Genomic DNA, 9,821 nt, shown 5'->3' on the forward strand with positions numbered 1-9,821 from the left:
GTCCTCAGGAACCAGGGCTCACTCAAAGCGGGGCAGCCTCTGTCCTCATTGGCCCTGCCTGTAATTGCCTTATCTCCCAGGTCCATGGGGGCCCCCGAAGCTGAGGAGCCCTTTCCCAGCCTGGCTTTGTGTCTGAGGAGGCAGCATTTGGCCTCAGATCCTGCAGGTGCCTGGAAATCTAACCATGGTCCTCAAGGATGTAGTAAGGCAGATCCCCCATTGGCAGTGGGTTTGGCCCTCCCTCAGATTTCACTGGAGCCCCAGGTTAAGGCAGCTAGACTGAGGGGGGGGGCAGTCTTAGGTTTCCACCTTTTCTAGTTCACAAAGTCTCACACTGAAGCCTGGGCTCTGGGGGAAGACACTGCAGAACTTGTTCAGAATGAGCCGTGGGCTCACTCTCTCTCCCCGGGCCTGCATTCAGTGAGGACAGCTTCCAGAAGGCCCTGCATGGGAAGAATGTGAGCAGGTTAGGGAAGTGTGCATGGAGGAGGTGGGCCATGCCTGTGTCCCCTGACAGGCCTGCTGCATTGGACTTTCTGTTAAACCCGTGTTCTACCACACTAGTGACAGGACCAGAGGAGCAGGTAAGCGAGCGAGTGAGCTCAGAGGTGAGGAGGAAATGCCCAAAGTCACGGTGCAATAATGGCTGGTGGGCATGCATCCCAGGCTAACTGCATACAAGCACACACTTGTGTGTAAATGCAGGGTTTGCCTGGAGTGTGACCACCTTGGGTCCATCAAAGACGTTTGGCTTCTGAGTCTTCAAAAATGGTTGTGACCCACGAGATGAGAACTCGGCGTTGGTGGTGAGGGCTGCTGTTTCAGAGCACGTACCAGTAAGGGCCCTGGGTATCTTCCATGCCTCGGGTCAGCAAGGAGGGACCCTCAGATGATCTGTCTTTTGATGTGCAGCAAATGGCAGTGAGCCTGGGGACTTCGAGCAGTACAGCAGAGACAAGCACAGCCTTGGACTTTCATGCTCAGGTCCCTCCTGGCCGCAGCCAAGTTAAGGCCCAGGACTGAGGTCTCAGCAGAGGTTAGACTGGGGAGGATCCATGTCCATGTTCTCGTGGCGCTCCCCACAGGCCAGTTCCCACCAGTGTCACATCACAGGGGTGATGGCCTATTACTGGTGGGAGGCAGGCCGCAGGCCCTGCCCACAACCGGAACAGGCTGGTCAAACATGAGTACCAGTGAGTAAGGATCGAGGAGGCCCAGTGTCTGCCAGCCACACCCCACATCCAGACTCTCCCACACTCTCCCTGAGGATCTGTCAGTGGTGACCACCTGTCAGACACAAGCCTTGGGGAGCATGCACATCCACACATAGCAGTCTCCTTTCCTTTTGACACCACCTCCCTCCCAAGTGGGTGAATCAGGTCCCCCCAAAGCTCAGATGCCCATAACTTAAAATATAACCTGGTTTGGAAATGGAGCCTTTGTAGATATGATGGGTTATGTGGGGTTAGGGTGGATCCTTATGAAGTGGGTGTCCCTGGGGATGAATACAGACACAGGAAGTGGGAACAGATGAGTGATGGCCACAAGCCAGGGATCCTGACCCCCCCCCCCCAAGAGCTCGAGGAGGTGGGAAGACATGCTAGAATCTGAGACAGCTTCAGAGGTCACTTGGGATCAGACACTGGCTGGCTTTGAGCTGGCACAGGTAGGTCACATGGGGCAGGGTACCATCTGCTGAGACTTGAGTGAGGGACTATGGCCTAGTGATCTGTCCTCCCCACATGTACAAGCATGGCCTCGGAGACCTCCAGTGCAAGAATAGCCAATGCAAAGGCCCCGGATAGCCAGCAGAGTGTCAGTGGACCTGGACCTTAGGCTCAGACTCCTTGGCTCTGAGGAAGGTGGGAAGCAGACCTACCCTTGCCATTCCGGACTTAATCCTGAACCAGCTGGATGGCCTGAAAGATAGTATAAGTATCTTTGCTGCTATCCTTCCATCTGGTGAGAAGTTGCAGACACAGATGGCAAGGCATTTGCTCAAGGCCACACAGTAACCTACATCGCCAGAGCTGGAGCCCAAAGCCTGCCTAGGCCCATGTGCTCTGGCACTCAAGTGAATCAGGGCCTGTCTGAGACTCACAGGTTCAGGGGGTTGTGAAGCCTCCTGCGAGCAGCCCCAACACCATGCAGGCACTGGGTGCAGAGATGCCGTCAGAGCAGACCAACCAGAGAGGTTCCTCGGGGCGTTCTAACTCTTCCCATTAGCTAGCATCCTGGCCAGGCCTTGGATCAGCTAAAATCAAAGTGCAAGCCAGGGCCGTTCCCCACACCAGGCAGAAGCAAGACAGGCCCAGAGCACACAGTATGGCCAGGCCCCCGCACTACTCAGTGCCCACTGACCCAGCTTGCCTTTGATTCTGGGCTCTGCCACATCCCAGGGTCCTCATGTGACCTGGCCAGTCCTTTCTACTCCCTCGGCCAGGGCCAGGGACACAGCATTTCTGCTGTGTGAGCAGAGAGGCCAAGGCACGCGAGGGCTGCAGGCCTGGCTCCTAGCCCCTCCAACAGGGAGACTCCAATGGGCCCACGTCTGCAGACCTCAAGCCAGTTTTTGGATGAGTGAAACATTTGGAACTCCAAATGGAGATGATGCTAGCCTGGTTGGGTGGGGCCTGCCTACCAGCCCAGCCCACTGAAGCTCCCCTGCAGAGGGCAGCTGGGAGGAACAGGAACTGGCCTGGGAAGGAGCTTCCACATTATGGCCCAAATGGCAACCAGTCAAGGAGTCAGCCCGTGGCCTGGCAGGACACACCAGCTCTTAGTCTAACCTGCAGGACCAGCAATTACCCACTACCCTGGTGATACCTCCAGCACCGAGCCTGCAAGGAGCCAGAGACAGGCCGTGCCTTCCCATGAATGAGGCTGGCTTCCACAGTGCGCTATGGCCTTTCTTCCTACCTGAGCCCGGAGGAGTCCCTGACCACCAGCCAGGCAACTTCTCCACTGGGAAGTGAGCAGGGAAGAATGTCTCTAGCTGCTTGACTCTCCAGAAATCCTGGGCCATGTGGCAATGATTTGTTCTGCTGTGGAGCACTCCAGTGCAAACAAGGCAAAGCCCAGGAAGGAGGAGTATGAGAGGAGGCGGCCCAGAGGCAGAGGGGGACTCCAGAGAGCCACCCAGAGCCTCCCGCTGAGTTCTGAAGCCACCTCCTCCTCCATATTTCCTCCCCTCCTTTTCTCTTCCGCTCGTCCTTCCCTCCCTGTCTTCCTCTCCTCCTACATGCAGAGTTGAAAGGGCACTAGAATGGATCCACTCATAGCCCTCCAGCAGTTCTCTGGCAACAGGGCTGGGATTAGGTCTGTATCCATGGGGGTGCTGCCTTGACCCTGTCCTTCTGGTTGGGTGAGCAGCAGCTCCAGACAGGACAGGGAATTAGGCCTGGCTGGCAGGGACCTCTAAGAATCTGAGCTGGGATTGCCAGCCTGAGTCTCCTACTCCCAGGGGCGGGGAACCTGAGGCTGTGTCCTGGGCTGAAATGACTCTCCAGCCACAGGGAAGGGAGACAGGCTGGATGTCACTCTAGATTGTCTGAGACCTCGCTGCTGGAGTATTCATTCTTCCTTCCTCCTGTGAGGGCCTAAGCTTTATTAATTGTGCCAGCTAGTTTTATATCAACTTGACACAAGCTAGAGTTATCTGAAAAGAGGGAACCACAATTGAGAAAATGCCTCCATAAAGTCTGACTTTTTCCTAAATAGTGATTGATGGGGGAGGGGGTGCATTGTAGGTGGGGCCACCTCTGGGCCAGTGGTCCTGGACTCTACAAGAAAGCAGGCTGAACAAGCCATGAAGAGCAAGCTAGTAAGCAGCACTCCTCCATGCATTCCTCTGCATCAGCTCCTGCCTCCAGGTTCCTGCCTGAATGGAAATGTATAAATATATGGTCACTGCATGCTTGTTTTAACTTATGTTGGATGTCTGGATTTGTGTGTTCTGTGTGTCTTGGTTATAGCTCAGCTGATTACTACAACTAGCTGTCAGGGCTCGGGATTTGCCACTGGGCTTTGCTGAATTTGATGATACACCTAGCGGGTTTTGTTCCCCCAGTCAAACACTTTTAGAGACCTGAGAATACGGCATTTAATATAAAAGCTTTTTATGATAAAGGGACTTGTCAGCTCCTGGCAGCGTCCTGTATCTTCTCCAAGAAGACGGATGGCCGCAGAAGAACTTCCACCCGGGGGATTGCTTCTGGTGTGACAAAAGGCCAGCCATGCAGTGAAAAGCTGCCTTACACCGCTGCTGAGATCCTGTCCAGACTAAATTGATGGAACAGTGGGGGATCGATTGCCCCATGCTGCAAAGTCAAGGTGGGTCAGTCTCTCCAATTCCTACCCTACAAAAATTCTGTCAGATCTTCTGGGCTTGGCAGCTAGCTAAAGGCAAATACTGCTTTGGGGGCTTGTGTCCCCCAAAGACCATGGAGAGACTTGGGATTGCTGCCTGGGTGGCTGGAAGACTTTCTCACTTCTGCTTAAATCGAGCCTGCTCAGATCTGATGGTGTTTGATGACTAGGGTACCTGTTTAACAGCCCCAATCCCAAGGTTGCAAGCACCTTGATAGTTCATTAATAAGTTCCCTGTTAAAAATACAGACAGGTATGCCTCATTCACAGACTCCATACAGGATAACTGGTTTATAAATGCAGTTTTGATAGACTGATAGAGCACTGACCACAAACAGTTTTTAGGAGTCCTTAAATTTCTATGGATTTTTAGCCCTTTTGCTATTACACCAAGTTGTAAGTCCATTCCAGTTTTTTTGTTTTTGTTTTTGTTTTTGGAGACAGGGTTTCTCTGTGTATCCTTGCGCCTTTCCTGGATCTCGCTCTGTAGACCAGGCTGGCCTCGAACTCACAAAGATCCGCCTGCCTCTGCCTCCCAAGTGCTGGGATTAAAGGCGTGCACCACCACTGCCTGGCACCGTTCCAGTTGTTTTACAGACACCTATAGGTTACACCAACCTGGGCACATTACCCCATGCCCTCAGGAAGTAGCTAGACTTGAACCAGCACCCCTATACCCAAGGAGTCTGGAATGTTCTAGTGGAAGCTCCAACTCAACTCCCTCCCCCGTCTCTCTCCTCAAACTCACCCCCTCAAAGCCTGCCAAACACAGCTCCTCCCCTAGAGCTGCCCTCCCATTCCAGACCTCCCCGCTTAAAGCCCACCAAAAGCCAGCCCCCATCTGGGGCTGCTCAAGACCACACCTACAACATACTTAAGGCCGGTAGCCATATTTGCCATGTAACTCTTCCCCTGTGACCCTTCCCACGATTGCTTTGCTCATTAAACCTGGATTAATTATTTCAGTTTGATTTGGCTTATTACATCAATGGCGGCAGGAACCCAGCAACTGGGGATTTGAAACTTATCACTGCCCTCTTTGAGTTCCTTCAATGATGAACAGTGATGTCTAAGCCAAATAAACCCTTTCCTCCGCAACTTTCTTTTGTTTTAGTGTTTCATCACAACAATAGTAATCCTAACTAAGACACTACTTCAGTGAGTTGTCAAGGCAACCATCTGCCACAAAGCACTGCTGACCCAGTTTTCAGATGAATCAGTTGAGCCCAAGGAAGACACGGATCACACCAGGACTAAAGTCCAATGACCTCTACCTAGGCATGTATGTGCCCATCATACATAGTAATAATAAATAATTTTAATTAAAAATCAATGTAATTTGCTACATTAATACATTAAAGGTGAGAATCTACAAAATCACTTTAATAATCATGAAAAAAGCTTTGACAAAATCTGACTGTAGGGGTGGTTGCCTGCGCTTTACCCCTGAAACACCCCCCCCCAGCAGGCAGCAGGTAACTACTAGGTACCTGTCTTTCCCCCCCCCCCAGGGCGTGGCCAAGCTGGGACCCCTCAAGACCTGGAATGCATATGTGCTCGCTCTCTTGGCTACCTCGTGGTCTTGGGTGCTGGATGCTGGTACTGCAGACTAAGGCAAAGTTCTTCAGAGAACCTGGTTGGATGGCACCTCACCCCTTCTGGACTCCATGACCAACTCCCTTTTGCTTGTTATAAATTAATCCAAAATAAACCCCTTTGATTATCAGATAAGCTCCATGGAATTGCCTCATTATCTGACATCCACATGTTTGCACACGCTTGTAGTTCAAACAGGCTCTCATTGTAAGGCCCTGATTTGCCTTGAGTTAGAAATCTTCCTGTCTCTTAATATTGACTTGTGGTTTGTTTTGTTTATCATTTTGTTTTTGATACAATGTTTCACTGTTCGGGTTAGGCTGGCCTGAGTGCACATGCTTCCTGTCTCAGCCTCCCAAGCACTGGGACTACAGGTCTGCAGCACCACATCCAGCTCTGCATCTGCCCCTAACCAAAGCTCCCCCGAACTCACTAGGAGCGGAAGGGAATGTCCTCTTTCCCAGTGCCCCTAGAGGTGGGGGTGAGCCGAGGGTGTGAGCACCCAGCACTTCACATCACACTGGAGGCTCAGGCGGTGCAAGAAAACCAAAAATATGCAAAGGAGGAGGAAAACTGTCTTTATGGGCAGAGAGGCACAGAAACAGAAGATTCTATCTGCTATCAGGGATCGGTAAATTTGGAACTTAAAATGGCCATTTAGATTCACATTGACACCGCAGCACCCAGGGATGAACCTGACTGGAGTACTAGGAACTGTTAAGACCATCTGTGGACAATCTGTGAAGTCAGTTCTCTCCGGGGATAGAACTCTGGGCTTCAGGCTTGGAAGCAAACACTTTTTCTTGCCGAGCCATGTCACCAGCCAGCCCTGGCTAATTCAGCCCTGTTTGCATGGAGTAGGGTGGGCAGAACCTGCTGGGATGAGCCTTCCTCTTCTGGACTGGGGTTCCTACTGAGAGATCACCTAAATTTTCCCGGCCCCAGCCCTGCCCCTGCCAGCCCCTTTGGGAGGGGATTACACCAGCCGGGTGACAATGGCTTCACTTTTATTTTTTAAAGATTTAATTTTTATGCACATGGGTATTTTGCCTACATGCATGTCTGTGCACCACATGCATGCAGTGCCCATGGAGATCAGAAGAGGACATTGGATTCTCTGGGATTAGAGTTACAGACAGTTATGAGCTGACATATGGGTGCTGGGAACCAAGCCTGTGTTTTCTGCAAGAGCAACCAGTGTTCTTAACCTCTAAGCCATCTCCCCACCTCTCAGCTTGACTTTTTTCCCCTCCTTCATTGCAGCTGGTGCACTCTGAATCCCGTGAGACCATTTAAGCCCAGGGCCAAGTTCATGGGCATTCTCTATGGGGAGCTATGGCAGCCAGAACTGCCTGTGATCTAGCTTGGCAGCCAGCCAAGTGCAGCATCTGAGCTGTTTCCAAAACCCGACTTAAAAATAAAAAATAAGGCTGATATGGTAGTCCCTGCTTACGGATGGGAGCATGTGCCAAGACCCTAATGGGCACCTGAAGCCACAAATACTGTCCAATCCTGTATATGAACATGGGCATAGGATATGGAAACAATGATAACAAGCAGATGACTTAACAGGAGGGTAGTCTACACAGCACGGATACTCTGGACAAATGCACCATCCAGGCTGTCGAATGTGGGTGGACAAGCCTGAGGAGGATGGATGGGAGTGGGTGGGCTTTCCTCTCACTCCTGTCTGCCTGTCTTCTGGGTCTCAATTTTATCAGGCCAAACAGCATCGTTAATTTCGACTCTCTCACACTACTGTCCACACAGCCTTGCTGTGCAGTGAGTACTGCTCACCTTACAGATGGGGAAATCAAGGCACAGCTGATGCAAACAAATGAGCAGATAAAAGGATGGATGAGTTGCAGTAAAGCTGGGTGCTTCTCTGAGGCTCCACCTGTGCCCACAAGAGCTGTGTGGCAGGGGGATTGGGCAGGACAGGTGGGCTGCTCCTGGACACAAGTGTGCTGAGCCCAAGAGAACCCAGACCCCTTCGGGCTGAGAGCTGCCAACCTGTCACTGTGACTGGCTGCCCCTCAGCTTCTCTGGCAATGAGGCTGTGGTCAAGGATTTGGGCCAGCACTCACAGTGGAAAGCAGGATGGGGGAGTCCCTAAACCACCCCCTATTCTGTTCCTGTGCCAGACTGGACCTAGAAAGGACCCAAAGGAGCCTCAGGAAGCGATGGCTACAATATCAAAAACATTCCTGATTTGACTTTTAAGTCACACCCTGGGGTCCTGTGCTGAGCCTGCCCAGTGTGCTAGGCCGATGGGGCCAAGGACTGACCAGGACAGCCTTGCAGGGAGGTCTCTGTAGCCTGAGCTGAGTCCCCCACTTCTAGGCTCAGGGCTGTTGTAGTGAGCCCAGATTCCAGGAAAGTGGAGAATTCCCTTCTGGCTCACCATAACCTTGTGCCTCCAGTGGGGGAGGAAGCCTGGGCTTACTTCCCACTGTGAGCTCTGGAAGGGACAGAGGCAGCCCCGTGACAGGAGTCTGGTGTCCCTGCCAACCCCAGGATGTCCTGTAGAAACCCTTCACACCCCACCTTGTGGCTGCTCTGGTTAGTAAACACTGAACTGTTCATGGCAGTCTGGACCCATGGACAAACAAAACAAAAAATGCTATATCCCTGAACTTAGACACTAGGAGACTTTTCGGAGGCTCAAGCCCACTCTTGGTCTGGCCATCAATAAAATGGGCTTAAAATTCCTTTTGTTTGTTTGTTTTTTGAGACAGGGTTTCTCTGTGTAGCCCTGGCTGTCCTGGAACTCACTCTGTAGACCAGGCTAGCCTTGAATTCAGAGATCTGCCTGCCTCTGCCTCCTCAGTGCTGGGACTAAAGGTGTGTGCCACCACTGCTCAGCAGTAAGTCCTTTCTTGTGATCAAAAGTGAGCTAATTAAAATAGAAGAAATATCCAGGCTGGCATGTGGCACTTGCTGATAGTCTTGGGAGGCTGAGTCAGCAAGATGGCCAGCAAGTGCTGGGAGTGTGCCATTACCGCCAGCTTAAAACTTAATTGGCTTGGTCAGCGGGGTTGTCAATAACTGTCTCATGTGTCATTACACTAGTTAGAAGGTTGACTTGGCTTCCTCGCTCATTCAGTGTACATTCTGGTGAATGGGCTGGAATAATTGCTGTTTTAGAGACAATGAAAATGTGACAGTCATTCCTTACATCAGGCACAAAAAATAAACTCTGGATGGATCAAAGCACTAACTGTAAGAGCAAAAGCCAAATGTTTAAAGATGCACTGGGGGCTGGGGAGACGGCTCGGTGGTTAAGAGCACTTGCTGCTCTTGCAGAGGACCCAGGTTCTCCTCCCAGCATCCACACGGTGCTCACAACCATCTGTACCTCCAGTTTCAGGGGATCTGACACTTTCTTCTGGCCTTCTTGGGCACTGCATACACATATTGTGCATACATACATACATACATACATACATACATACATACATACATACATACACACATACATACAGATAAACACTCATACACATAAACTAAAAATAAATCTAGAAAGGCCCATTGGAGAAAGTTCTTACAGTCCTGACTCAAAGTACAATTTCCTATCCAGGACCTAAACATCATCTTCCAGCGTTTCCCCACAATGTGGTCCTCCAAGCCAAATGCACGGGCAGCCCTGGAGTGGAGAAGGCCTGCCACACACAGCTGGGGACATGCAGGTCCAAGCACAGAGCTACAGTGACTTGTAGAGAGCCAGAGAATGTAATCTCCCCTCCCCCACCATGCTCCTCAGCAATCTCCTAGCTGCAGAACTCTGCTCTTAGGGAAGACAGGGTGGAGAGCGGCATGACTCTGGCACCCCACAAGTGAGGTGTCCCGTCAGTGTG

Source organism: Peromyscus maniculatus, chromosome 10 (assembly GCF_049852395.1).
Source record: "Peromyscus maniculatus bairdii isolate BWxNUB_F1_BW_parent chromosome 10, HU_Pman_BW_mat_3.1, whole genome shotgun sequence".
Classification (NCBI taxonomy): domain Eukaryota; kingdom Metazoa; phylum Chordata; class Mammalia; order Rodentia; family Cricetidae; genus Peromyscus; species Peromyscus maniculatus.